The sequence below is a fragment of the Phyllobates terribilis genome, unplaced genomic scaffold (genome assembly GCF_046119375.1).
Source record: "Phyllobates terribilis strain yellow unplaced genomic scaffold, ASM4611937v1 Scaffold_74__1_contigs__length_7073193, whole genome shotgun sequence".
NCBI lineage: Eukaryota > Metazoa > Chordata > Amphibia > Anura > Dendrobatidae > Phyllobates > Phyllobates terribilis.
In genome coordinates this window covers 547,256-569,355 of record NW_027362834.1, presented here as the reverse complement: position 1 = coordinate 569,355, position 22,100 = coordinate 547,256, and the positions used below count along the sequence as shown (strand labels likewise).

Here is a 22,100-nt window from a genome sequence, read left to right as displayed (position 1 = left end):
AAGGCGGGGGGTGGGGTGGAACGAGCAGCTGTCTACCCTTAGCAGGAGGGCTCCTGATTACATACCTCTCCTGCTGCTGCTGCTGCTGGCTGTCCAGCAGCAGACTGAAGGTGGCTGCTGCTGTGCACAGGTATATAAAGGCTCAGAGCCTATTATGACACGCGCAGCCAGCGTTCCATTGCCACATTCCATCTACTGCAGGCAGGATACCTGGCTGGCTGAATGTCGCTGAGAAGCTCACAGAGACCGCCATAAGCAACAGTTTAACAGAATGCCACAGACTAATCAACCAAACTTTTTGGGTTGGGTTCTCTTTTATAGTCTGCAGGCATTAAATGAAAGAAGTCAGTGTTCCAGCAGAAGGAGACAACGTTTCAGAAAAGGCATTGTAGCAAACCAAAAAAGAAATTTTAAGCGCAGCAGAGTAACCAGCGCACATACCTGTTAGCTCAGGTGAGTTTAAAAGGCTGCTGTTGATAACAAGGGCATTTGCTAAATAGATGGTGTGTGTGCAACAATATACTGAAAGGTCAATTATATTGTGCAGCTTATCTCACCACCTGTAGTTATTTAGGTGAAAGCTCCAAAATGCTTGCCTAATATGTCTGTTTATCCAAAAGGAAGTAAAAAGGGAGAGCTAGAAAGATAGCATTGCATCACATTACATGGCAATGCAATGCACAGTTGCTGAAGTTGAACCAAAATGAGCTTGTAATCTGGCTTCTGCAACTTTGAACATGAAAAATCCAATGAGGAGAAGAAAAGCAAAGCCAAAGAGTCCATCCCCAAATCCGACAAACAAGCAAAATGAACAAAAAACATTGAATTCAATTCTTTCTGATTTTAGAAACTGCATTAAAGAAGGGGTGCACCGGTCCTGGAGATACTGCAATACCAGGTCAATGCGTGGAGTGGACAGAGCAAGCTCTTTTTCCATCTCCCTGTTCTAAAAATCCATTTAATATATGGTCCCCAGATAGGGGACGTATCAGATATTAAACTGATAAGAACAGATACTACACTTGATCTTAGCCAAAAGGCCGAGAAGCGATAACCAGAATTGGTTTCAAACTACGGAGCCACCCAAGGATCCTGAAAAGTCCATTTGTGGAGATGAGCTCCTGGACTCCCGTTAAGAAGACATGTTGTCAACCTCTAGATCCCTTACATGCCTGCACTTTTCGGCTTGCTGCTGCTGCAATCCACGCGTTTTAGATCTGCATAACTCCACCTCTTTAAACACAGCACCTTCACCCCCTGCTGTTCCCACCCGCCTCAACACCGTTGGAAGGGAGGAGAACCAATTAAGGCGGGGGGTGGGGTGGAACGAGCAGCTGTCTACCCTTAGCAGGAGGGCTCCTGATTACATACCTCTCCTGCTGCTGCTGCTGCTGGCTGTCCAGCAGCAGACTGAAGGTGGCTGCTGCTGTGCACAGGTATATAAAGGCTCAGAGCCTATTATGACACGCGCAGCCAGCGTTCCATTGCCACATTCCATCTACTGCAGGCAGGATACCTGGCTGGCTGAATGTCGCTGAGAAGCTCACAGAGACCGCCATAAGCAACAGTTTAACAGAATGCCACAGACTAATCAACCAAACTTTTTGGGTTGGGTTCTCTTTTATAGTCTGCAGGCATTAAATGAAAGAAGTCAGTGTTCCAGCAGAAGGAGACAACGTTTCAGAAAAGGCATTGTAGCAAACCAAAAAAGAAATTTTAAGCGCAGCAGAGTAACCAGCGCACATACCTGTTAGCTCAGGTGAGTTTAAAAGGCTGCTGTTGATAACAAGGGCATTTGCTAAATAGATGGTGTGTGTGCAACAATATACTGAAAGGTCAATTATATTGTGCAGCTTATCTCACCACCTGTAGTTATTTAGGTGAAAGCTCCAAAATGCTTGCCTAATATGTCTGTTTATCCAAAAGGAAGTAAAAAGGGAGAGCTAGAAAGATAGCATTGCATCACATTACATGGCAATGCAATGCACAGTTGCTGAAGTTGAACCAAAATGAGCTTGTAATCTGGCTTCTGCAACTTTGAACATGAAAAATCCAATGAGGAGAAGAAAAGCAAAGCCAAAGAGTCCATCCCCAAATCCGACAAACAAGCAAAATGAACAAAAAACATTGAATTCAATTCTTTCTGATTTTAGAAACTGCATTAAAGAAGGGGTGCACCGGTCCTGGAGATGCTGCAATACCAGGTCAATGCGTGGAGTGGACAGAGCAAGCTCTTTTTCCATCTCCCTGTTCTAAAAATCCATTTAATATATGGTCCCCAGATAGGGGACGTATCAGATATTAAACTGATAAGAACAGATACTACACTTGATCTTAGCCAAAAGGCCGAGAAGCGATAACCAGAATTGGTTTCAAACTACGGAACCACCCAAGGATCCTGAAAAGTCCATTTGTGGAGATGAGCTCCTGGACTCCCGTTAAGAAGACATGTTGTCAACCTCTAGATCCCTTACATGCCTGCACTTTTCGGCTTGCTGCTGCTGCAATCCACGCGTTTTAGATCTGCATAACTCCACCTCTTTAAACACAGCACCTTCACCCCCTGCTGTTCCCACCCGCCTCAACACCGTTGGAAGGGAGGAGAACCAATTAAGGCGGGGGGTGGGGTGGAACGAGCAGCTGTCTACCCTTAGCAGGAGGGCTCCTGATTACATACCTCTCCTGCTGCTGCTGCTGCTGGCTGTCCAGCAGCAGACTGAAGGTGGCTGCTGCTGTGCACAGGTATATAAAGGCTCAGAGCCTATTATGACACGCGCAGCCAGCGTTCCATTGCCACATTCCATCTACTGCAGGCAGGATACCTGGCTGGCTGAATGTCGCTGAGAAGCTCACAGAGACCGCCATAAGCAACAGTTTAACAGAATGCCACAGACTAATCAACCAAACTTTTTGGGTTGGGTTCTCTTTTATAGTCTGCAGGCATTAAATGAAAGAAGTCAGTGTTCCAGCAGAAGGAGACAACGTTTCAGAAAAGGCATTGTAGCAAACCAAAAAAGAAATTTTAAGCGCAGCAGAGTAACCAGCGCACATACCTGTTAGCTCAGGTGAGTTTAAAAGGCTGCTGTTGATAACAAGGGCATTTGCTAAATAGATGGTGTGTGTGCAACAATATACTGAAAGGTCAATTATATTGTGCAGCTTATCTCACCACCTGTAGTTATTTAGGTGAAAGCTCCAAAATGCTTGCCTAATATGTCTGTTTATCCAAAAGGAAGTAAAAAGGGAGAGCTAGAAAGATAGCATTGCATCACATTACATGGCAATGCAATGCACAGTTGCTGAAGTTGAACCAAAATGAGCTTGGAATCTGGCTTCTGCAACTTTGAACATGAAAAATCCAATGAGGAGAAGAAAAGCAAAGCCAAAGAGTCCATCCCCAAATCCGACAAACAAGCAAAATGAACAAAAAACATTGAATTCAATTCTTTCTGATTTTAGAAACTGCATTAAAGAAGGGGTGCACCGGTCCTGGAGATACTGCAATACCAGGTCAATGCGTGGAGTGGACAGAGCAAGCTCTTTTTCCATCTCCCTGTTCTAAAAATCCATTTAATATATGGTCCCCAGATAGGGGACGTATCAGATATTAAACTGATAAGAACAGATACTACACTTGATCTTAGCCAAAAAGCCGAGAAGCGATAACCAGAATTGGTTTCAAACTACGGAGCCACCCAAGGATCCTGAAAAGTCCATTTGTGGAGATGAGCTCCTGGACTCCCGTTAAGAAGACATGTTGTCAACCTCTAGATCTCTTACATGCCTGCACTTTTCGGCTTGCTGCTGCTGCAATCCACGTGTTTTAGATCTGCATAACTCCACCTCTTTAAACACAGCACCTTCACCCCCTGCTGTTCCCACCCGCCTCAACACCGTTGGAAGGGAGGAGAACCAATTAAGGCGGGGGGTGGGGTGGAACGAGCAGCTGTCTACCCTTAGCAGGAGGGCTCCTGATTACATACCTCTCCTGCTGCTGCTGCTGCTGGCTGTCCAGCAGCAAACTGAAGGTGGCTGCTGCTGTGCACAGGTATATAAAGGCTCAGAGCCTATTATGACACGCGCAGCCAGCGTTCCATTGCCACATTCCATCTACTGCAGGCAGGATACCTGGCTGGCTGAATGTCGCTGAGAAGCTCACAGAGACCGCCATAAGCAACAGTTTAACAGAATGCCACAGACTAATCAACCAAACTTTTTGGGTTGGGTTCTCTTTTATAGTCTGCAGGCATTAAATGAAAGAAGTCAGTGTTCCAGCAGAAGGAGACAACGTTTCAGAAAAGGCATTGTAGCAAACCAAAAAAGAAATTTTAAGCGCAGCAGAGTAACCAGCGCACATACCTGTTAGCTCAGGTGAGTTTAAAAGGCTGCTGTTGATAACAAGGGCATTTGCTAAATAGATGGTGTGTGTGCAACAATATACTGAAAGGTCAATTATATTGTGCAGCTTATCTCACCACCTGTAGTTATTTAGGTGAAAGCTCCAAAATGCTTGCCTAATATGTCTGTTTATCCAAAAGGAAGTAAAAAGGGAGAGCTAGAAAGATAGCATTGCATCACATTACATGGCAATGCAATGCACAGTTGCTGAAGTTGAACCAAAATGAGCTTGGAATCTGGCTTCTGCAACTTTGAACATGAAAAATCCAATGAGGAGAAGAAAAGCAAAGCCAAAGAGTCCATCCCCAAATCCGACAAACAAGCAAAATGAACAAAAAACATTGAATTCAATTCTTTCTGATTTTAGAAACTGCATTAAAGAAGGGGTGCACCGGTCCTGGAGATACTGCAATACCAGGTCAATGCGTGGAGTGGACAGAGCAAGCTCTTTTTCCATCTCCCTGTTCTAAAAATCCATTTAATATATGGTCCCCAGATAGGGGACGTATCAGATATTAAACTGATAAGAACAGATACTACACTTGATCTTAGCCAAAAGGCCGAGAAGCGATAACCAGAATTGGTTTCAAACTACGGAGCCACCCAAGGATCCTGAAAAGTCCATTTGTGGAGATGAGCTCCTGGACTCCCGTTAAGAAGACATGTTGTCAACCTCTAGATCCCTTACATGCCTGCACTTTTCGGCTTGCTGCTGCTGCAATCCACGCGTTTTAGATCTGCATAACTCCACCTCTTTAAACACAGCACCTTCACCCCCTGCTGTTCCCACCCGCCTCAACACCGTTGGAAGGGAGGAGAACCAATTAAGGCGGGGGGTGGGGTGGAACGAGCAGCTGTCTACCCTTAGCAGGAGGGCTCCTGATTACATACCTCTCCTGCTGCTGCTGCTGCTGGCTGTCCAGCAGCAGACTGAAGGTGGCTGCTGCTGTGCACAGGTATATAAAGGCTCAGAGCCTATTATGACACGCGCAGCCAGCGTTCCATTGCCACATTCCATCTACTGCAGGCAGGATACCTGGCTGGCTGAATGTCGCTGAGAAGCTCACAGAGACCGCCATAAGCAACAGTTTAACAGAATGCCACAGACTAATCAACCAAACTTTTTGGGTTGGGTTCTCTTTTATAGTCTGCAGGCATTAAATGAAAGAAGTCAGTGTTCCAGCAGAAGGAGACAACGTTTCAGAAAAGGCATTGTAGCAAACCAAAAAAGAAATTTTAAGCGCAGCAGAGTAACCAGCGCACATACCTGTTAGCTCAGGTGAGTTTAAAAGGCTGCTGTTGATAACAAGGGCATTTGCTAAATAGATGGTGTGTGTGCAACAATATACTGAAAGGTCAATTATATTGTGCAGCTTATCTCACCACCTGTAGTTATTTAGGTGAAAGCTCCAAAATGCTTGCCTAATATGTCTGTTAATCCAAAAGGAAGTAAAAAGGGAGAGCTAGAAAGATAGCATTGCATCACATTACATGGCAATGCAATGCACAGTTGCTGAAGTTGAACCAAAATGAGCTTGTAATCTGGCTTCTGCAACTTTGAACATGAAAAATCCAATGAGGAGAAGAAAAGCAAAGCCAAAGAGTCCATCCCCAAATCCGACAAACAAGCAAAATGAACAAAAAACATTGAATTCAATTCTTTCTGATTTTAGAAACTGCATTAAAGAAGGGGTGCACCGGTCCTGGAGATACTGCAATACCAGGTCAATGCGTGGAGTGGACAGAGCAAGCTCTTTTTCCATCTCCCTGTTCTAAAAATCCATTTAATATATGGTCCCCAGATAGGGGACGTATCAGATATTAAACTGATAAGAACAGATACTACACTTGATCTTAGCCAAAAGGCCGAGAAGCGATAACCAGAATTGGTTTCAAACTACGGAGCCACCCAAGGATCCTGAAAAGTCCATTTGTGGAGATGAGCTCCTGGACTCCCGTTAAGAAGACATGTTGTCAACCTCTAGATCCCTTACATGCCTGCACTTTTCGGCTTGCTGCTGCTGCAATCCACGCGTTTTAGATCTGCATAACTCCACCTCTTTAAACACAGCACCTTCACCCCCTGCTGTTCCCACCCGCCTCAACACCGTTGGAAGGGAGGAGAACCAATTAAGGCGGGGGGTGGGGTGGAACGAGCAGCTGTCTACCCTTAGCAGGAGGGCTCCTGATTACATACCTCTCCTGCTGCTGCTGCTGCTGGCTGTCCAGCAGCAGACTGAAGGTGGCTGCTGCTGTGCACAGGTATATAAAGGCTCAGAGCCTATTATGACACGCGCAGCCAGCGTTCCATTGCCACATTCCATCTACTGCAGGCAGGATACCTGGCTGGCTGAATGTCGCTGAGAAGCTCACAGAGACCGCCATAAGCAACAGTTTAACAGAATGCCACAGACTAATCAACCAAACTTTTTGGGTTGGGTTCTCTTTTATAGTCTGCAGGCATTAAATGAAAGAAGTCAGTGTTCCAGCAGAAGGAGACAACGTTTCAGAAAAGGCATTGTAGCAAACCAAAAAAGAAATTTTAAGCGCAGCAGAGTAACCAGCGCACATACCTGTTAGCTCAGGTGAGTTTAAAAGGCTGCTGTTGATAACAAGGGCATTTGCTAAATAGATGGTGTGTGTGCAACAATATACTGAAAGGTCAATTATATTGTGCAGCTTATCTCACCACCTGTAGTTATTTAGGTGAAAGCTCCAAAATGCTTGCCTAATATGTCTGTTTATCCAAAAGGAAGTAAAAAGGGAGAGCTAGAAAGATAGCATTGCATCACATTACATGGCAATGCAATGCACAGTTGCTGAAGTTGAACCAAAATGAGCTTGTAATCTGGCTTCTGCAACTTTGAACATGAAAAATCCAATGAGGAGAAGAAAAGCAAAGCCAAAGAGTCCATCCCCAAATCCGACAAACAAGCAAAATGAACAAAAAACATTGAATTCAATTCTTTCTGATTTTAGAAACTGCATTAAAGAAGGGGTGCACCGGTCCTGGAGATACTGCAATACCAGGTCAATGCGTGGAGTGGACAGAGCAAGCTCTTTTTCCATCTCCCTGTTCTAAAAATCCATTTAATATATGGTCCCCAGATAGGGGACGTATCAGATATTAAACTGATAAGAACAGATACTACACTTGATCTTAGCCAAAAGGCCGAGAAGCGATAACCAGAATTGGTTTCAAACTACGGAGCCACCCAAGGATCCTGAAAAGTCCATTTGTGGAGATGAGCTCCTGGACTCCCGTTAAGAAGACATGTTGTCAACCTCTAGATCCCTTACATGCCTGCACTTTTCGGCTTGCTGCTGCTGCAATCCACGCGTTTTAGATCTGCATAACTCCACCTCTTTAAACACAGCACCTTCACCCCCTGCTGTTCCCACCCGCCTCAACACCGTTGGAAGGGAGGAGAACCAATTAAGGCGGGGGGTGGGGTGGAACGAGCAGCTGTCTACCCTTAGCAGGAGGGCTCCTGATTACATACCTCTCCTGCTGCTGCTGCTGCTGGCTGTCCAGCAGCAGACTGAAGGTGGCTGCTGCTGTGCACAGGTATATAAAGGCTCAGAGCCTATTATGACATGCGCAGCCAGCGTTCCATTGCCACATTCCATCTACTGCAGGCAGGATACCTGGCTGGCTGAATGTCGCTGAGAAGCTCACAGAGACCGCCATAAGCAACAGTTTAACAGAATGCCACAGAATAATCAACCAAACTTTTTGGGTTGGGTTCTCTTTTATAGTCTGCAGGCATTAAATGAAAGAAGTCAGTGTTCCAGCAGAAGGAGACAACGTTTCAGAAAAGGCATTGTAGCAAACCAAAAAAGAAATTTTAAGCGCAGCAGAGTAACCAGCGCACATACCTGTTAGCTCAGGTGAGTTTAAAAGGCTGCTGTTGATAACAAGGGCATTTGCTAAATAGATGGTGTGTGTGCAACAATATACTGAAAGGTCAATTATATTGTGCAGCTTATCTCACCACCTGTAGTTATTTAGGTGAAAGCTCCAAAATGCTTGCCTAATATGTCTGTTTATCCAAAAGGAAGTAAAAAGGGAGAGCTAGAAAGATAGCATTGCATCACATTACATGGCAATGCAATGCACAGTTGCTGAAGTTGAACCAAAATGAGCTTGTAATCTGGCTTCTGCAACTTTGAACATGAAAAATCCAATGAGGAGAAGAAAAGCAAAGCCAAATAGTCCATCCCCAAATCCGACAAACAAGCAAAATGAACAAAAAACATTGAATTCAATTCTTTCTGATTTTAGAAACTGCATTAAAGAAGGGGTGCACCGGTCCTGGAGATACTGCAATACCAGGTCAATGCGTGGAGTGGACAGAGCAAGCTCTTTTTCCATCTCCCTGTTCTAAAAATCCATTTAATATATGGTCCCCAGATAGGGGACGTATCAGATATTAAACTGATAAGAACAGATACTACACTTGATCTTAGCCAAAAGGCCGAGAAGCGATAACCAGAATTGGTTTCAAACTACGGAGCCACCCAAGGATCCTGAAAAGTCCATTTGTGGAGATGAGCTCCTGGACTCCCGTTAAGAAGACATGTTGTCAACCTCTAGATCCCTTACATGCCTGCACTTTTCGGCTTGCTGCTGCTGCAATCCACGCGTTTTAGATCTGCATAACTCCACCTCTTTAAACACAGCACCTTCACCCCCTGCTGTTCCCACCCGCCTCAACACCGTTGGAAGGGAGGAGAACCAATTAAGGCGGGGGGTGGGGTGGAACGAGCAGCTGTCTACCCTTAGCAGGAGGGCTCCTGATTACATACCTCTCCTGCTGCTGCTGCTGCTGGCTGTCCAGCAGCAGACTGAAGGTGGCTGCTGCTGTGCACAGGTATATAAAGGCTCAGAGCCTATTATGACACGCGCAGCCAGCGTTCCATTGCCACATTCCATCTACTGCAGGCAGGATACCTGGCTGGCTGAATGTCGCTGAGAAGCTCACAGAGACCGCCATAAGCAACAGTTTAACAGAATGCCACAGACTAATCAACCAAACTTTTTGGGTTGGGTTCTCTTTTATAGTCTGCAGGCATTAAATGAAAGAAGTCAGTGTTCCAGCAGAAGGAGACAACGTTTCAGAAAAGGCATTGTAGCAAACCAAAAAAGAAATTTTAAGCGCAGCAGAGTAACCAGCGCACATACCTGTTAGCTCAGGTGAGTTTAAAAGGCTGCTGTTGATAACAAGGGCATTTGCTAAATAGATGGTGTGTGTGCAACAATATACTGAAAGGTCAATTATATTGTGCAGCTTATCTCACCACCTGTAGTTATTTAGGTGAAAGCTCCAAAATGCTTGCCTAATATGTCTGTTTATCCAAAAGGAAGTAAAAAGGGAGAGCTAGAAAGATAGCATTGCATCACATTACATGGCAATGCAATGCACAGTTGCTGAAGTTGAACCAAAATGAGCTTGTAATCTGGCTTCTGCAACTTTGAACATGAAAAATCCAATGAGGAGAAGAAAAGCAAAGCCAAAGAGTCCATCCCCAAATCCGACAAACAAGCAAAATGAACAAAAAACATTGAATTCAATTCTTTCTGATTTTAGAAACTGCATTAAAGAAGGGGTGCACCGGTCCTGGAGATACTGCAATACCAGGTCAATGCGTGGAGTGGACAGAGCAAGCTCTTTTTCCATCTCCCTGTTCTAAAAATCCATTTAATATATGGTCCCCAGATAGGGGACGTATCAGATATTAAACTGATAAGAACAGATACTACACTTGATCTTAGCCAAAAGGCCGAGAAGCGATAACCAGAATTGGTTTCAAACTACGGAGCCACCCAAGGATCCTGAAAAGTCCATTTGTGGAGATGAGCTCCTGGACTCCCGTTAAGAAGACATGTTGTCAACCTCTAGATCCCTTACATGCCTGCACTTTTCGGCTTGCTGCTGCTGCAATCCACGCGTTTTAGATCTGCATAACTCCACCTCTTTAAACACAGCACCTTCACCCCCTGCTGTTCCCACCCGCCTCAACACCGTTGGAAGGGAGGAGAACCAATTAAGGCGGGGGGTGGGGTGGAACGAGCAGCTGTCTACCCTTAGCAGGAGGGCTCCTGATTACATACCTCTCCTGCTGCTGCTGCTGCTGGCTGTCCAGCAGCAAACTGAAGGTGGCTGCTGCTGTGCACAGGTATATAAAGGCTCAGAGCCTATTATGACACGCGCAGCCAGCGTTCCATTGCCACATTCCATCTACTGCAGGCAGGATACCTGGCTGGCTGAATGTCGCTGAGAAGCTCACAGAGACCGCCATAAGCAACAGTTTAACAGAATGCCACAGACTAATCAACCAAACTTTTTGGGTTGGGTTCTCTTTTATAGTCTGCAGGCATTAAATGAAAGAAGTCAGTGTTCCAGCAGAAGGAGACAACGTTTCAGAAAAGGCATTGTAGCAAACCAAAAAAGAAATTTTAAGCGCAGCAGAGTAACCAGCGCACATACCTGTTAGCTCAGGTGAGTTTAAAAGGCTGCTGTTGATAACAAGGGCATTTGCTAAATAGATGGTGTGTGTGCAACAATATACTGAAAGGTCAATTATATTGTGCAGCTTATCTCACCACCTGTAGTTATTTAGGTGAAAGCTCCAAAATGCTTGCCTAATATGTCTGTTTATCCAAAAGGAAGTAAAAAGGGAGAGCTAGAAAGATAGCATTGCATCACATTACATGGCAATGCAATGCACAGTTGCTGAAGTTGAACCAAAATGAGCTTGTAATCTGGCTTCTGCAACTTTGAACATGAAAAATCCAATGAGGAGAAGAAAAGCAAAGCCAAAGAGTCCATCCCCAAATCCGACAAACAAGCAAAATGAACAAAAAACATTGAATTCAATTCTTTCTGATTTTAGAAACTGCATTAAAGAAGGGGTGCACCGGTCCTGGAGATACTGCAATACCAGGTCAATGCGTGGAGTGGACAGAGCAAGCTCTTTTTCCATCTCCCTGTTCTAAAAATCCATTTAATATATGGTCCCCAGATAGGGGACGTATCAGATATTAAACTGATAAGAACAGATACTACACTTGATCTTAGCCAAAAGGCCGAGAAGCGATAACCAGAATTGGTTTCAAACTACGGAGCCACCCAAGGATCCTGAAAAGTCCATTTGTGGAGATGAGCTCCTGGACTCCCGTTAAGAAGACATGTTGTCAACCTCTAGATCCCTTACATGCCTGCACTTTTCGGCTTGCTGCTGCTGCAATCCACGCGTTTTAGATCTGCATAACTCCACCTCTTTAAACACAGCACCTTCACCCCCTGCTGTTCCCACCCGCCTCAACACCGTTGGAAGGGAGGAGAACCAATTAAGGCGGGGGGTGGGGTGGAACGAGCAGCTGTCTACCCTTAGCAGGAGGGCTCCTGATTACATACCTCTCCTGCTGCTGCTGCTGCTGGCTGTCCAGCAGCAGACTGAAGGTGGTTGCTGCTGTGCACAGGTATATAAAGGCTCAGAGCCTATTATGACACGCGCAGCCAGCGTTCCATTGCCACATTCCATCTACTGCAGGCAGGATACCTGGCTGGCTGAATGTCGCTGAGAAGCTCACAGAGACCGCCATAAGCAACAGTTTAACAGAATGCCACAGACTAATCAACCAAACTTTTTGGGTTGGGTTCTCTTTTATAGTCTGCAGGCATTAAATGAAAGAAGTCAGTGTTCCAGCAGAAGGAGACAACGTTTCAGAAAAGGCATTGTAGCAAACCAAAAAAGAAATTTTAAGCGCAGCAGAGTAACCAGCGCACATACCTGTTAGCTCAGGTGAGTTTAAAAGGCTGCTGTTGATAACAAGGGCATTTGCTAAATAGATGGTGTGTGTGCAACAATATACTGAAAGGTCAATTATATTGTGCAGCTTATCTCACCACCTGTAGTTATTTAGGTGAAAGCTCCAAAATGCTTGCCTAATATGTCTGTTAATCCAAAAGGAAGTAAAAAGGGAGAGCTAGAAAGATAGCATTGCATCACATTACATGGCAATGCAATGCACAGTTGCTGAAGTTGAACCAAAATGAGCTTGTAATCTGGCTTCTGCAACTTTGAACATGAAAAATCCAATGAGGAGAAGAAAAGCAAAGCCAAAGAGTCCATCCCCAAATCCGACAAACAAGCAAAATGAACAAAAAACATTGAATTCAATTCTTTCTGATTTTAGAAACTGCATTAAAGAAGGGGTGCACCGGTCCTGGAGATACTGCAATACCAGGTCAATGCGTGGAGTGGACAGAGCAAGCTCTTTTTCCTACTCCCTGTTCTAAAAATCCATTTAATATATGGTCCCCAGATAGGGAACGTATCAGATATTAAACTGATAAGAACAGATACTACACTTGATCTTAGCCAAAAGGCCGAGAAGTGATAACCAGAATTGGTTTCAAACTACGGAGCCACCCAAGGATCCTGAAAAGTCCATTTGTGGAGATGAGCTCCTGGACTCCCGTTAAGAAGACATGTTGTCAACCTCTAGATCCCTTACATGCCTGCACTTTTCGGCTTGCTGCTGCTGCAATCCACGCGTTTTAGATCTGCATAACTCCACCTCTTTAAACACAGCACCTTCACCCCCTGCTGTTCCCACCCGCCTCAACACCGTTGGAAGGGAGGAGAACCAATTAAGGCGGGGGGTGGGGTGGAACGAGCAGCTGTCTACCCTTAGCAGGAGGGCTCCTGATTACATACCTCTCCTGCTGCTGCTGCTGGCTGTCCAGCAGCAGACTGAAGGTGGCTGCTGCTGTGCACAGGTATATAAAGGCTCAGAGCCTATTATGACACGCGCAGCCAGCGTTCCATTGCCACATTCCATCTACTGCAGGCAGGATACCTGGCTGGCTGAATGTCGCTGAGAAGCTCACAGAGACCGCCATAAGCAACAGTTTAACAGAATGCCACAGACTAATCAACCAAACTTTTTGGGTTGGGTTCTCTTTTATAGTCTGCAGGCATTAAATGAAAGAAGTCAGTGTTCCAGCAGAAGGAGACAACGTTTCAGAAAAGGCATTGTAGCAAACCAAAAAAGAAATTTTAAGCGCAGCAGAGTAACCAGCGCACATACCTGTTAGCTCAGGTGAGTTTAAAAGGCTGCTGTTGATAACGAGGGCATTTGCTAAATAGATGGTGTGTGTGCAACAATATACTGAAAGGTCAATTATATTGTGCAGCTTATCTCACCACCTGTAGTTATTTAGGTGAAAGCTCCAAAATGCTTGCCTAATATGTCTGTTTATCCAAATGGAAGTAAAAAGGGAGAGCTAGAAAGATAGCATTGCATCACATTACATGGCAATGCAATGCACAGTTGCTGAAGTTGAACCAAAATGAGCTTGTAATCTGGCTTCTGCAACTTTGAACATGAAAAATCCAATGAGGAGAAGAAAAGCAAAGCCAAAGAGTCCATCCCCAAATCCGACAAACAAGCAAAATGAACAAAAAACATTGAATTCAATTCTTTCTGATTTTAGAAACTGCATTAAAGAAGGGGTGCACCGGTCCTGGAGATACTGCAATACCAGGTCAATGCGTGGAGTGGACAGAGCAAGCTCTTTTTCCATCTCCCTGTTCTAAAAATCCATTTAATATATGGTCCCCAGATAGGGGACGTATCAGATATTAAACTGATAAGAACAGATACTACACTTGATCTTAGCCAAAAGGCCGAGAAGCGATAACCAGAATTGGTTTCAAACTACGGAGCCACCCAAGGATCCTGAAAAGTCCATTTGTGGAGATGAGCTCCTGGACTCCCGTTAAGAAGACATGTTGTCAACCTCTAGATCCCTTACATGCCTGCACTTTTCGGCTTGCTGCTGCTGCAATCCACGCGTTTTAGATCTGCATAACTCCACCTCTTTAAACACAGCACCTTCACCCCCTGCTGTTCCCACCCGCCTCAACACCGTTGGAAGGGAGGAGAACCAATTAAGGCGGGGGGTGGGGTGGAACGAGCAGCTGTCTACCCTTAGCAGGAGGGCTCCTGATTACATACCTCTCCTGCTGCTGCTGCTGCTGGCTGTCCAGCAGCAGACTGAAGGTGGCTGCTGCTGTGCACAGGTATATAAAGGCTCAGAGCCTATTATGACACGCGCAGCCAGCGTTCCATTGCCACATTCCATCTACTGCAGGCAGGATACCTGGCTGGCTGAATGTCGCTGAGAAGCTCACAGAGACCGCCATAAGCAACAGTTTAACAGAATGCCACAGACTAATCAACCAAACTTTTTGGGTTGGGTTCTCTTTTATAGTCTGCAGGCATTAAATGAAAGAAGTCAGTGTTCCAGCAGAAGGAGACAACGTTTCAGAAAAGGCATTGTAGCAAACCAAAAAAGAAATTTTAAGCGCAGCAGAGTAACCAGCGCACATACCTGTTAGCTCAGGTGAGTTTAAAAGGCTGCTGTTGATAACAAGGGCATTTGCTAAATAGATGGTGTGTGTGCAACAATATACTGAAAGGTCAATTATATTGTGCAGCTTATCTCACCACCTGTAGTTATTTAGGTGAAAGCTCCAAAATGCTTGCCTAATATGTCTGTTTATCCAAAAGGAAGTAAAAAGGGAGAGCTAGAAAGATAGCATTGCATCACATTACATGGCAATGCAATGCACAGTTGCTGAAGTTGAACCAAAATGAGCTTGTCATCTGGCTTCTGCAACTTTGAACATGAAAAATCCAATGAGGAGAAGAAAAGCAAAGCCAAAGAGTCCATCCCCAAATCCGACAAACAAGCAAAATGAACAAAAAACATTGAATTCAATTCTTTCTGATTTTAGAAACTGCATTAAAGAAGGGGTGCACCGGTCCTGGAGATACTGCAATACCAGGTCAATGCGTGGAGTGGACAGAGCAAGCTCTTTTTCCATCTCCCTGTTCTAAAAATCCATTTAATATATGGTCCCCAGATAGGGGACGTATCAGATATTAAACTGATAAGAACAGATACTACACTTGATCTTAGCCAAAAGGCCGAGAAGCGATAACCAGAATTGGTTTCAAACTACGGAGCCACCCAAGGATCCTGAAAAGTCCATTTGTGGAGATGAGCTCCTGGACTCCCGTTAAGAAGACATGTTGTCAACCTCTAGATCCCTTACATGCCTGCACTTTTCGGCTTGCTGCTGCTGCAATCCACGCGTTTTAGATCTGCATAACTCCACCTCTTTAAACACAGCACCTTCACCCCCTGCTGTTCCCACCCGCCTCAACACCGTTGGAAGGGAGGAGAACCAATTAAGGCGGGGGGTGGGGTGGAACGAGCAGCTGTCTACCCTTAGCAGGAGGGCTCCTGATTACATACCTCTCCTGCTGCTGCTGCTGCTGGCTGTCCAGCAGCAGACTGAAGGTGGCTGCTGCTGTGCACAGGTATATAAAGGCTCAGAGCCTATTATGACACGCGCAGCCAGCGTTCCATTGCCACATTCCATCTACTGCAGGCAGGATACCTGGCTGGCTGAATGTCGCTGAGAAGCTCACAGAGACCGCCATAAGCAACAGTTTAACAGAATGCCACAGACTAATCAACCAAACTTTTTGGGTTGGGTTCTCTTTTATAGTCTGCAGGCATTAAATGAAAGAAGTCAGTGTTCCAGCAGAAGGAGACAACGTTTCAGAAAAGGCATTGTAGCAAACCAAAAAAGAAATTTTAAGCGCAGCAGAGTAACCAGCGCACATACCTGTTAGCTCAGGTGAGTTTAAAAGGCTGCTGTTGATAACAAGGGCATTTGCTAAATAGATGGTGTGTGTGCAACAATATACTGAAAGGTCAATTATATTGTGCAGCTTATCTCACCACCTGTAGTTATTTAGGTGAAAGCTCCAAAATGCTTGCCTAATATGTCTGTTTATCCAAAAGGAAGTAAAAAGGGAGAGCTAGAAAGATAGCATTGCATCACATTACATGGCAATGCAATGCACAGTTGCTGAAGTTGAACCAAAATGAGCTTGTAATCTGGCTTCTGCAACTTTGAACATGAAAAATCCAATGAGGAGAAGAAAAGCAAAGCCAAAGAGTCCATCCCCAAATCCGACAAACAAGCAAAATGAACAAAAAACATTGAATTCAATTCTTTCTGATTTTAGAAACTGCATTAAAGAAGGGGTGCACCGGTCCTGGAGATACTGCAATACCAGGTCAATGCGTGGAGTGGACAGAGCAAGCTCTTTTTCCATCTCCCTGTTCTAAAAATCCATTTAATATATGGTCCCCAGATAGGGGACGTATCAGATATTAAACTGATAAGAACAGATACTACACTTGATCTTAGCCAAAAGGCCGAGAAGCGATAACCAGAATTGGTTTCAAACTACGGAGCCACCCAAGGATCCTGAAAAGTCCATTTGTGGAGATGAGCTCCTGGACTCCCGTTAAGAAGACATGTTGTCAACCTCTAGATCCCTTACATGCCTGCACTTTTCGGCTTGCTGCTGCTGCAATCCACGCGTTTTAGATCTGCATAACTCCACCTCTTTAAACACAGCACCTTCACCCCCTGCTGTTCCCACCCGCCTCAACACCGTTGGAAGGGAGGAGAACCAATTAAGGCGGGGGGTGGGGTGGAACGAGCAGCTGTCTACCCTTAGCAGGAGGGCTCCTGATTACATACCTCTCCTGCTGCTGCTGCTGCTGGCTGTCCAGCAGCAGACTGAAGGTGGCTGCTGCTGTGCACAGGTATATAAAGGCTCAGAGCCTATTATGACACGCGCAGCCAGCGTTCCATTGCCACATTCCATCTACTGCAGGCAGGATACCTGGCTGGCTGAATGTCGCTGAGAAGCTCACAGAGACCGCCATAAGCAACAGTTTAACAGAATGCCACAGACTAATCAACCAAACTTTTTGGGTTGGGTTCTCTTTTATAGTCTGCAGGCATTAAATGAAAGAAGTCAGTGTTCCAGCAGAAGGAGACAACGTTTCAGAAAAGGCATTGTAGCAAACCAAAAAAGAAATTTTAAGCGCAGCAGAGTAACCAGCGCACATACCTGTTAGCTCAGGTGAGTTTAAAAGGCTGCTGTTGATAACAAGGGCATTTGCTAAATAGATGGTGTGTGTGCAACAATATACTGAAAGGTCAATTATATTGTGCAGCTTATCTCACCACCTGTAGTTATTTAGGTGAAAGCTCCAAAATGCTTGCCTAATATGTCTGTTTATCCAAAAGGAAGTAAAAAGGGAGAGCTAGAAAGATAGCATTGCATCACATTACATGGCAATGCAATGCACAGTTGCTGAAGTTGAACCAAAATGAGCTTGTAATCTGGCTTCTGCAACTTTGAACATGAAAAATCCAATGAGGAGAAGAAAAGCAAAGCCAAAGAGTCCATCCCCAAATCCGACAAACAAGCAAAATGAACAAAAAACATTGAATTCAATTCTTTCTGATTTTAGAAACTGCATTAAAGAAGGGGTGCACCGGTCCTGGAGATACTGCAATACCAGGTCAATGCGTGGAGTGGACAGAGCAAGCTCTTTTTCCATCTCCCTGTTCTAAAAATCCATTTAATATATGGTCCCCAGATAGGGGACGTATCAGATATTAAACTGATAAGAACAGATACTACACTTGATCTTAGCCAAAAGGCCGAGAAGCGATAACCAGAATTGGTTTCAAACTACGGAGCCACCCAAGGATCCTGAAAAGTCCATTTGTGGAGATGAGCTCCTGGACTCCCGTTAAGAAGACATGTTGTCAACCTCTAGATCCCTTACATGCCTGCACTTTTCGGCTTGCTGCTGCTGCAATCCACGCGTTTTAGATCTGCATAACTCCACCTCTTTAAACACAGCACCTTCACCCCCTGCTGTTCCCACCCGCCTCAACACCGTTGGAAGGGAGGAGAACCAATTAAGGCGGGGGGTGGGGTGGAACGAGCAGCTGTCTACCCTTAGCAGGAGGGCTCCTGATTACATACCTCTCCTGCTGCTGCTGCTGCTGGCTGTCCAGCAGCAGACTGAAGGTGGCTGCTGCTGTGCACAGGTATATAAAGGCTCAGAGCCTATTATGACACGCGCAGCCAGCGTTCCATTGCCACATTCCATCTACTGCAGGCAGGATACCTGGCTGGCTGAATGTCGCTGAGAAGCTCACAGAGACCGCCATAAGCAACAGTTTAACAGAATGCCACAGACTAATCAACCAAACTTTTTGGGTTGGGTTCTCTTTTATAGTCTGCAGGCATTAAATGAAAGAAGTCAGTGTTCCAGCAGAAGGAGACAACGTTTCAGAAAAGGCATTGTAGCAAACCAAAAAAGAAATTTTAAGCGCAGCAGAGTAACCAGCGCACATACCTGTTAGCTCAGGTGAGTTTAAAAGGCTGCTGTTGATAACAAGGGCATTTGCTAAATAGATGGTGTGTGTGCAACAATATACTGAAAGGTCAATTATATTGTGCAGCTTATCTCACCACCTGTAGTTATTTAGGTGAAAGCTCCAAAATGCTTGCCTAATATGTCTGTTTATCCAAAAGGAAGTAAAAAGGGAGAGCTAGAAAGATAGCATTGCATCACATTACATGGCAATGCAATGCACAGTTGCTGAAGTTGAACCAAAATGAGCTTGTAATCTGGCTTCTGCAACTTTGAACATGAAAAATCCAATGAGGAGAAGAAAAGCAAAGCCAAAGAGTCTATCCCCAAATCCGACAAACAAGCAAAATGAACAAAAAACATTGAATTCAATTCTTTCTGATTTTAGAAACTGCATTAAAGAAGGGGTGCACCGGTCCTGGAGATACTGCAATACCAGGTCAATGCGTGGAGTGGACAGAGCAAGCTCTTTTTCCATCTCCCTGTTCTAAAAATCCATTTAATATATGGTCCCCAGATAGGGGACGTATCAGATATTAAACTGATAAGAACAGATACTACACTTGATCTTAGCCAAAAGGCCGAGAAGCGATAACCAGAATTGGTTTCAAACTACGGAGCCACCCAAGAATCCTGAAAAGTCCATTTGTGGAGATGAGCTCCTGGACTCCCGTTAAGAAGACATGTTGTCAACCTCTAGATCCCTTACATGCCTGCACTTTTCGGCTTGCTGCTGCTGCAATCCACGCGTTTTAGATCTGCATAACTCCACCTCTTTAAACACAGCACCTTCACCCCCTGCTGTTCCCACCCGCCTCAACACCGTTGGAAGGGAGGAGAACCAATTAAGGCGGGGGGTGGGGTGGAACGAGCAGCTGTCTACCCTTAGCAGGAGGGCTCCTGATTACATACCTCTCCTGCTGATGCTGCTGCTGGCTGTCCAGCAGCAGACTGAAGGTGGCTGCTGCTGTGCACAGGTATATAAAGGCTCAGAGCCTATTATGACATGCGCAGCCAGCGTTCCATTGCCACATTCCATCTACTGCAGGCAGGATACCTGGATGGCTGAATGTCGCTGAGAAGCTCACAGAGACCGCCATAAGCAACAGTTTAACAGAATGCCACAGACTAATCAACCAAACTTTTTGGGTTGGGTTCTCTTTTATAGTCTGCAGGCATTAAATGAAAGAAGTCAGTGTTCCAGCAGAAGGAGACAACGTTTCAGAAAAGGCATTGTAGCAAACCAAAAAAGAAATTTTAAGCGCAGCAGAGTAACCAGCGCACATACCTGTTAGCTCAGGTGAGTTTAAAAGGCTGCTGTTGATAACAAGGGCATTTGCTAAATAGATGGTGTGTGTGCAACAATATACTGAAAGGTCAATTATATTGTGCAGCTTATCTCACCACCTGTAGTTATTTAGGTGAAAGCTCCAAAATGCTTGCCTAATATGTCTGTTTATCCAAAAGGAAGTAAAAAGGGAGAGCTAGAAAGATAGCATTGCATCACATTACATGGCAATGCAATGCACAGTTGCTGAAGTTGAACCAAAATGAGCTTGTAATCTGGCTTCTGCAACTTTGAACATGAAAAATCCAATGAGGAGAAGAAAAGCAAAGCCAAAGAGTCCATCCCCAAATCCGACAAACAAGCAAAATGAACAAAAAACATTGAATTCAATTCTTTCTGATTTTAGAAACTGCATTAAAGAAGGGGTGCACCGGTCCTGGAGATACTGCAATACCAGGTCAATGCGTGGAGTGGACAGAGCAAGCTCTTTTTCCATCTCCCTGTTCTAAAAATCCATTTAATATATGGTCCCCAGATAGGGGACGTATCAGATATTAAACTGATAAGAACAGATACTACACTTGATCTTAGCCAAAAGGCCGAGAAGCGATAACCAGAATTGGTTTCAAACTACGGAGCCACCCAAGGATCCTGAAAAGTCCATTTGTGGAGATGAGCTCCTGGACTCCCGTTAAGAAGACATGTTGTCAACCTCTAGATCCCTTACATGCCTGCACTTTTCGGCTTGCTGCTGCTGCAATCCACGCGTTTTAGATCTGCATAACTCCACCTCTTTAAACACAGCACCTTCACCCCCTGCTGTTCCCACCCGCCTCAACACCGTTGGAAGGGAGGAGAACCAATTAAGGCGGGGGGTGGGGTGGAACGAGCAGCTGTCTACCCTTAGCAGGAGGGCTCCTGATTACATACCTCTCCTGCTGCTGCTGCTGCTGGCTGTCCAGCAGCAGACTGAAGGTGGCTGCTGCTGTGCACAGGTATATAAAGGCTCAGAGCCTATTATGACACGCGCAGCCAGCGTTCCATTGCCACATTCCATCTACTGCAGGCAGGATACCTGGCTGGCTGAATGTCGCTGAGAAGCTCACAGAGACCGCCATAAGCAACAGTTTAACAGAATGCCACAGACTAATCAACCAAACTTTTTGGGTTGGGTTCTCTTTTATAGTCTGCAGGCATTAAATGAAAGAAGTCAGTGTTCCAGCAGAAGGAGACAACGTTTCAGAAAAGGCATTGTAGCAAACCAAAAAAGAAATTTTAAGCGCAGCAGAGTAACCAGCGCACATACCTGTTAGCTCAGGTGAGTTTAAAAGGCTGCTGTTGATAACAAGGGCATTTGCTAAATAGATGGTGTGTGTGCAACAATATACTGAAAGGTCAATTATATTGTGCAGCTTATCTCACCACCTGTAGTTATTTAGGTGAAAGCTCCAAAATGCTTGCCTAATATGTCTGTTTATCCAAAAGGAAGTAAAAAGGGAGAGCTAGAAAGATAGCATTGCATCACATTACATGGCAATGCAATGCACAGTTGCTGAAGTTGAACCAAAATGAGCTTGTAATCTGGCTTCTGCAACTTTGAACATGAAAAATCCAATGAGGAGAAGAAAAGCAAAGCCAAAGAGTCTATCCCCAAATCCGACAAACAAGCAAAATGAACAAAAAACATTGAATTCAATTCTTTCTGATTTTAGAAACTGCATTAAAGAAGGGGTGCACCGGTCCTGGAGATACTGCAATACCAGGTCAATGCGTGGAGTGGACAGAGCAAGCTCTTTTTCCATCTCCCTGTTCTAAAAATCCATTTAATATATGGTCCCCAGATAGGGGACGTATCAGATATTAAACTGATAAGAACAGATACTACACTTGATCTTAGCCAAAAGGCCGAGAAGCGATAACCAGAATTGGTTTCAAACTACGGAGCCACCCAAGAATCCTGAAAAGTCCATTTGTGGAGATGAGCTCCTGGACTCCCGTTAAGAAGACATGTTGTCAACCTCTAGATCCCTTACATGCCTGCACTTTTCGGCTTGCTGCTGCTGCAATCCACG

The 22,100-nt window shown here is 44.9% G+C and overlaps 17 non-coding genes across 17 annotated transcripts; all 17 read right to left on the bottom strand.

Moving 5' to 3' along the window:
* Window positions 1-861: 861 nt before the first annotated feature.
* Window positions 862-1,052, bottom strand: LOC141196650 (U2 spliceosomal RNA). Its single transcript, XR_012269050.1, has one exon. It is a non-coding gene; the product is annotated as a U2 spliceosomal RNA (small nuclear RNA).
* A 1,115-nt stretch (window positions 1,053-2,167) lies between these two features.
* Window positions 2,168-2,358, bottom strand: LOC141195900 (U2 spliceosomal RNA). Its single transcript, XR_012268471.1, has one exon. It is a non-coding gene; the product is annotated as a U2 spliceosomal RNA (small nuclear RNA).
* A 1,115-nt stretch (window positions 2,359-3,473) lies between these two features.
* LOC141195921 (U2 spliceosomal RNA) lies at window positions 3,474-3,664 on the bottom strand. The gene has a single exon (XR_012268492.1). It is a non-coding gene; the product is annotated as a U2 spliceosomal RNA (small nuclear RNA).
* A 1,115-nt stretch (window positions 3,665-4,779) lies between these two features.
* Window positions 4,780-4,970, bottom strand: LOC141196649 (U2 spliceosomal RNA). Its single transcript, XR_012269049.1, has one exon. It is a non-coding gene; the product is annotated as a U2 spliceosomal RNA (small nuclear RNA).
* Window positions 4,971-6,085: 1,115 nt separating this feature from the next.
* On the bottom strand, window positions 6,086-6,276 carry LOC141196648 (U2 spliceosomal RNA). Its single transcript, XR_012269048.1, has one exon. It is a non-coding gene; the product is annotated as a U2 spliceosomal RNA (small nuclear RNA).
* Window positions 6,277-7,391: 1,115 nt separating this feature from the next.
* On the bottom strand, window positions 7,392-7,582 carry LOC141196647 (U2 spliceosomal RNA). The gene has a single exon (XR_012269047.1). It is a non-coding gene; the product is annotated as a U2 spliceosomal RNA (small nuclear RNA).
* Window positions 7,583-8,697: 1,115 nt separating this feature from the next.
* Window positions 8,698-8,888, bottom strand: LOC141196646 (U2 spliceosomal RNA). The gene has a single exon (XR_012269046.1). It is a non-coding gene; the product is annotated as a U2 spliceosomal RNA (small nuclear RNA).
* A 1,115-nt stretch (window positions 8,889-10,003) lies between these two features.
* Window positions 10,004-10,194, bottom strand: LOC141196645 (U2 spliceosomal RNA). The gene has a single exon (XR_012269045.1). It is a non-coding gene; the product is annotated as a U2 spliceosomal RNA (small nuclear RNA).
* A 1,115-nt stretch (window positions 10,195-11,309) lies between these two features.
* On the bottom strand, window positions 11,310-11,500 carry LOC141196644 (U2 spliceosomal RNA). The gene has a single exon (XR_012269044.1). It is a non-coding gene; the product is annotated as a U2 spliceosomal RNA (small nuclear RNA).
* A 1,115-nt stretch (window positions 11,501-12,615) lies between these two features.
* LOC141195821 (U2 spliceosomal RNA) lies at window positions 12,616-12,806 on the bottom strand. Its single transcript, XR_012268397.1, has one exon. It is a non-coding gene; the product is annotated as a U2 spliceosomal RNA (small nuclear RNA).
* Window positions 12,807-13,918: 1,112 nt separating this feature from the next.
* LOC141196642 (U2 spliceosomal RNA) lies at window positions 13,919-14,109 on the bottom strand. The gene has a single exon (XR_012269042.1). It is a non-coding gene; the product is annotated as a U2 spliceosomal RNA (small nuclear RNA).
* A 1,115-nt stretch (window positions 14,110-15,224) lies between these two features.
* Window positions 15,225-15,415, bottom strand: LOC141196641 (U2 spliceosomal RNA). The gene has a single exon (XR_012269041.1). It is a non-coding gene; the product is annotated as a U2 spliceosomal RNA (small nuclear RNA).
* Window positions 15,416-16,530: 1,115 nt separating this feature from the next.
* On the bottom strand, window positions 16,531-16,721 carry LOC141196640 (U2 spliceosomal RNA). Its single transcript, XR_012269040.1, has one exon. It is a non-coding gene; the product is annotated as a U2 spliceosomal RNA (small nuclear RNA).
* Window positions 16,722-17,836: 1,115 nt separating this feature from the next.
* On the bottom strand, window positions 17,837-18,027 carry LOC141196639 (U2 spliceosomal RNA). Its single transcript, XR_012269039.1, has one exon. It is a non-coding gene; the product is annotated as a U2 spliceosomal RNA (small nuclear RNA).
* A 1,115-nt stretch (window positions 18,028-19,142) lies between these two features.
* Window positions 19,143-19,333, bottom strand: LOC141196638 (U2 spliceosomal RNA). Its single transcript, XR_012269038.1, has one exon. It is a non-coding gene; the product is annotated as a U2 spliceosomal RNA (small nuclear RNA).
* Window positions 19,334-20,448: 1,115 nt separating this feature from the next.
* LOC141196637 (U2 spliceosomal RNA) lies at window positions 20,449-20,639 on the bottom strand. Its single transcript, XR_012269037.1, has one exon. It is a non-coding gene; the product is annotated as a U2 spliceosomal RNA (small nuclear RNA).
* A 1,115-nt stretch (window positions 20,640-21,754) lies between these two features.
* LOC141196636 (U2 spliceosomal RNA) lies at window positions 21,755-21,945 on the bottom strand. The gene has a single exon (XR_012269036.1). It is a non-coding gene; the product is annotated as a U2 spliceosomal RNA (small nuclear RNA).
* Window positions 21,946-22,100: the final 155 nt, after the last annotated feature.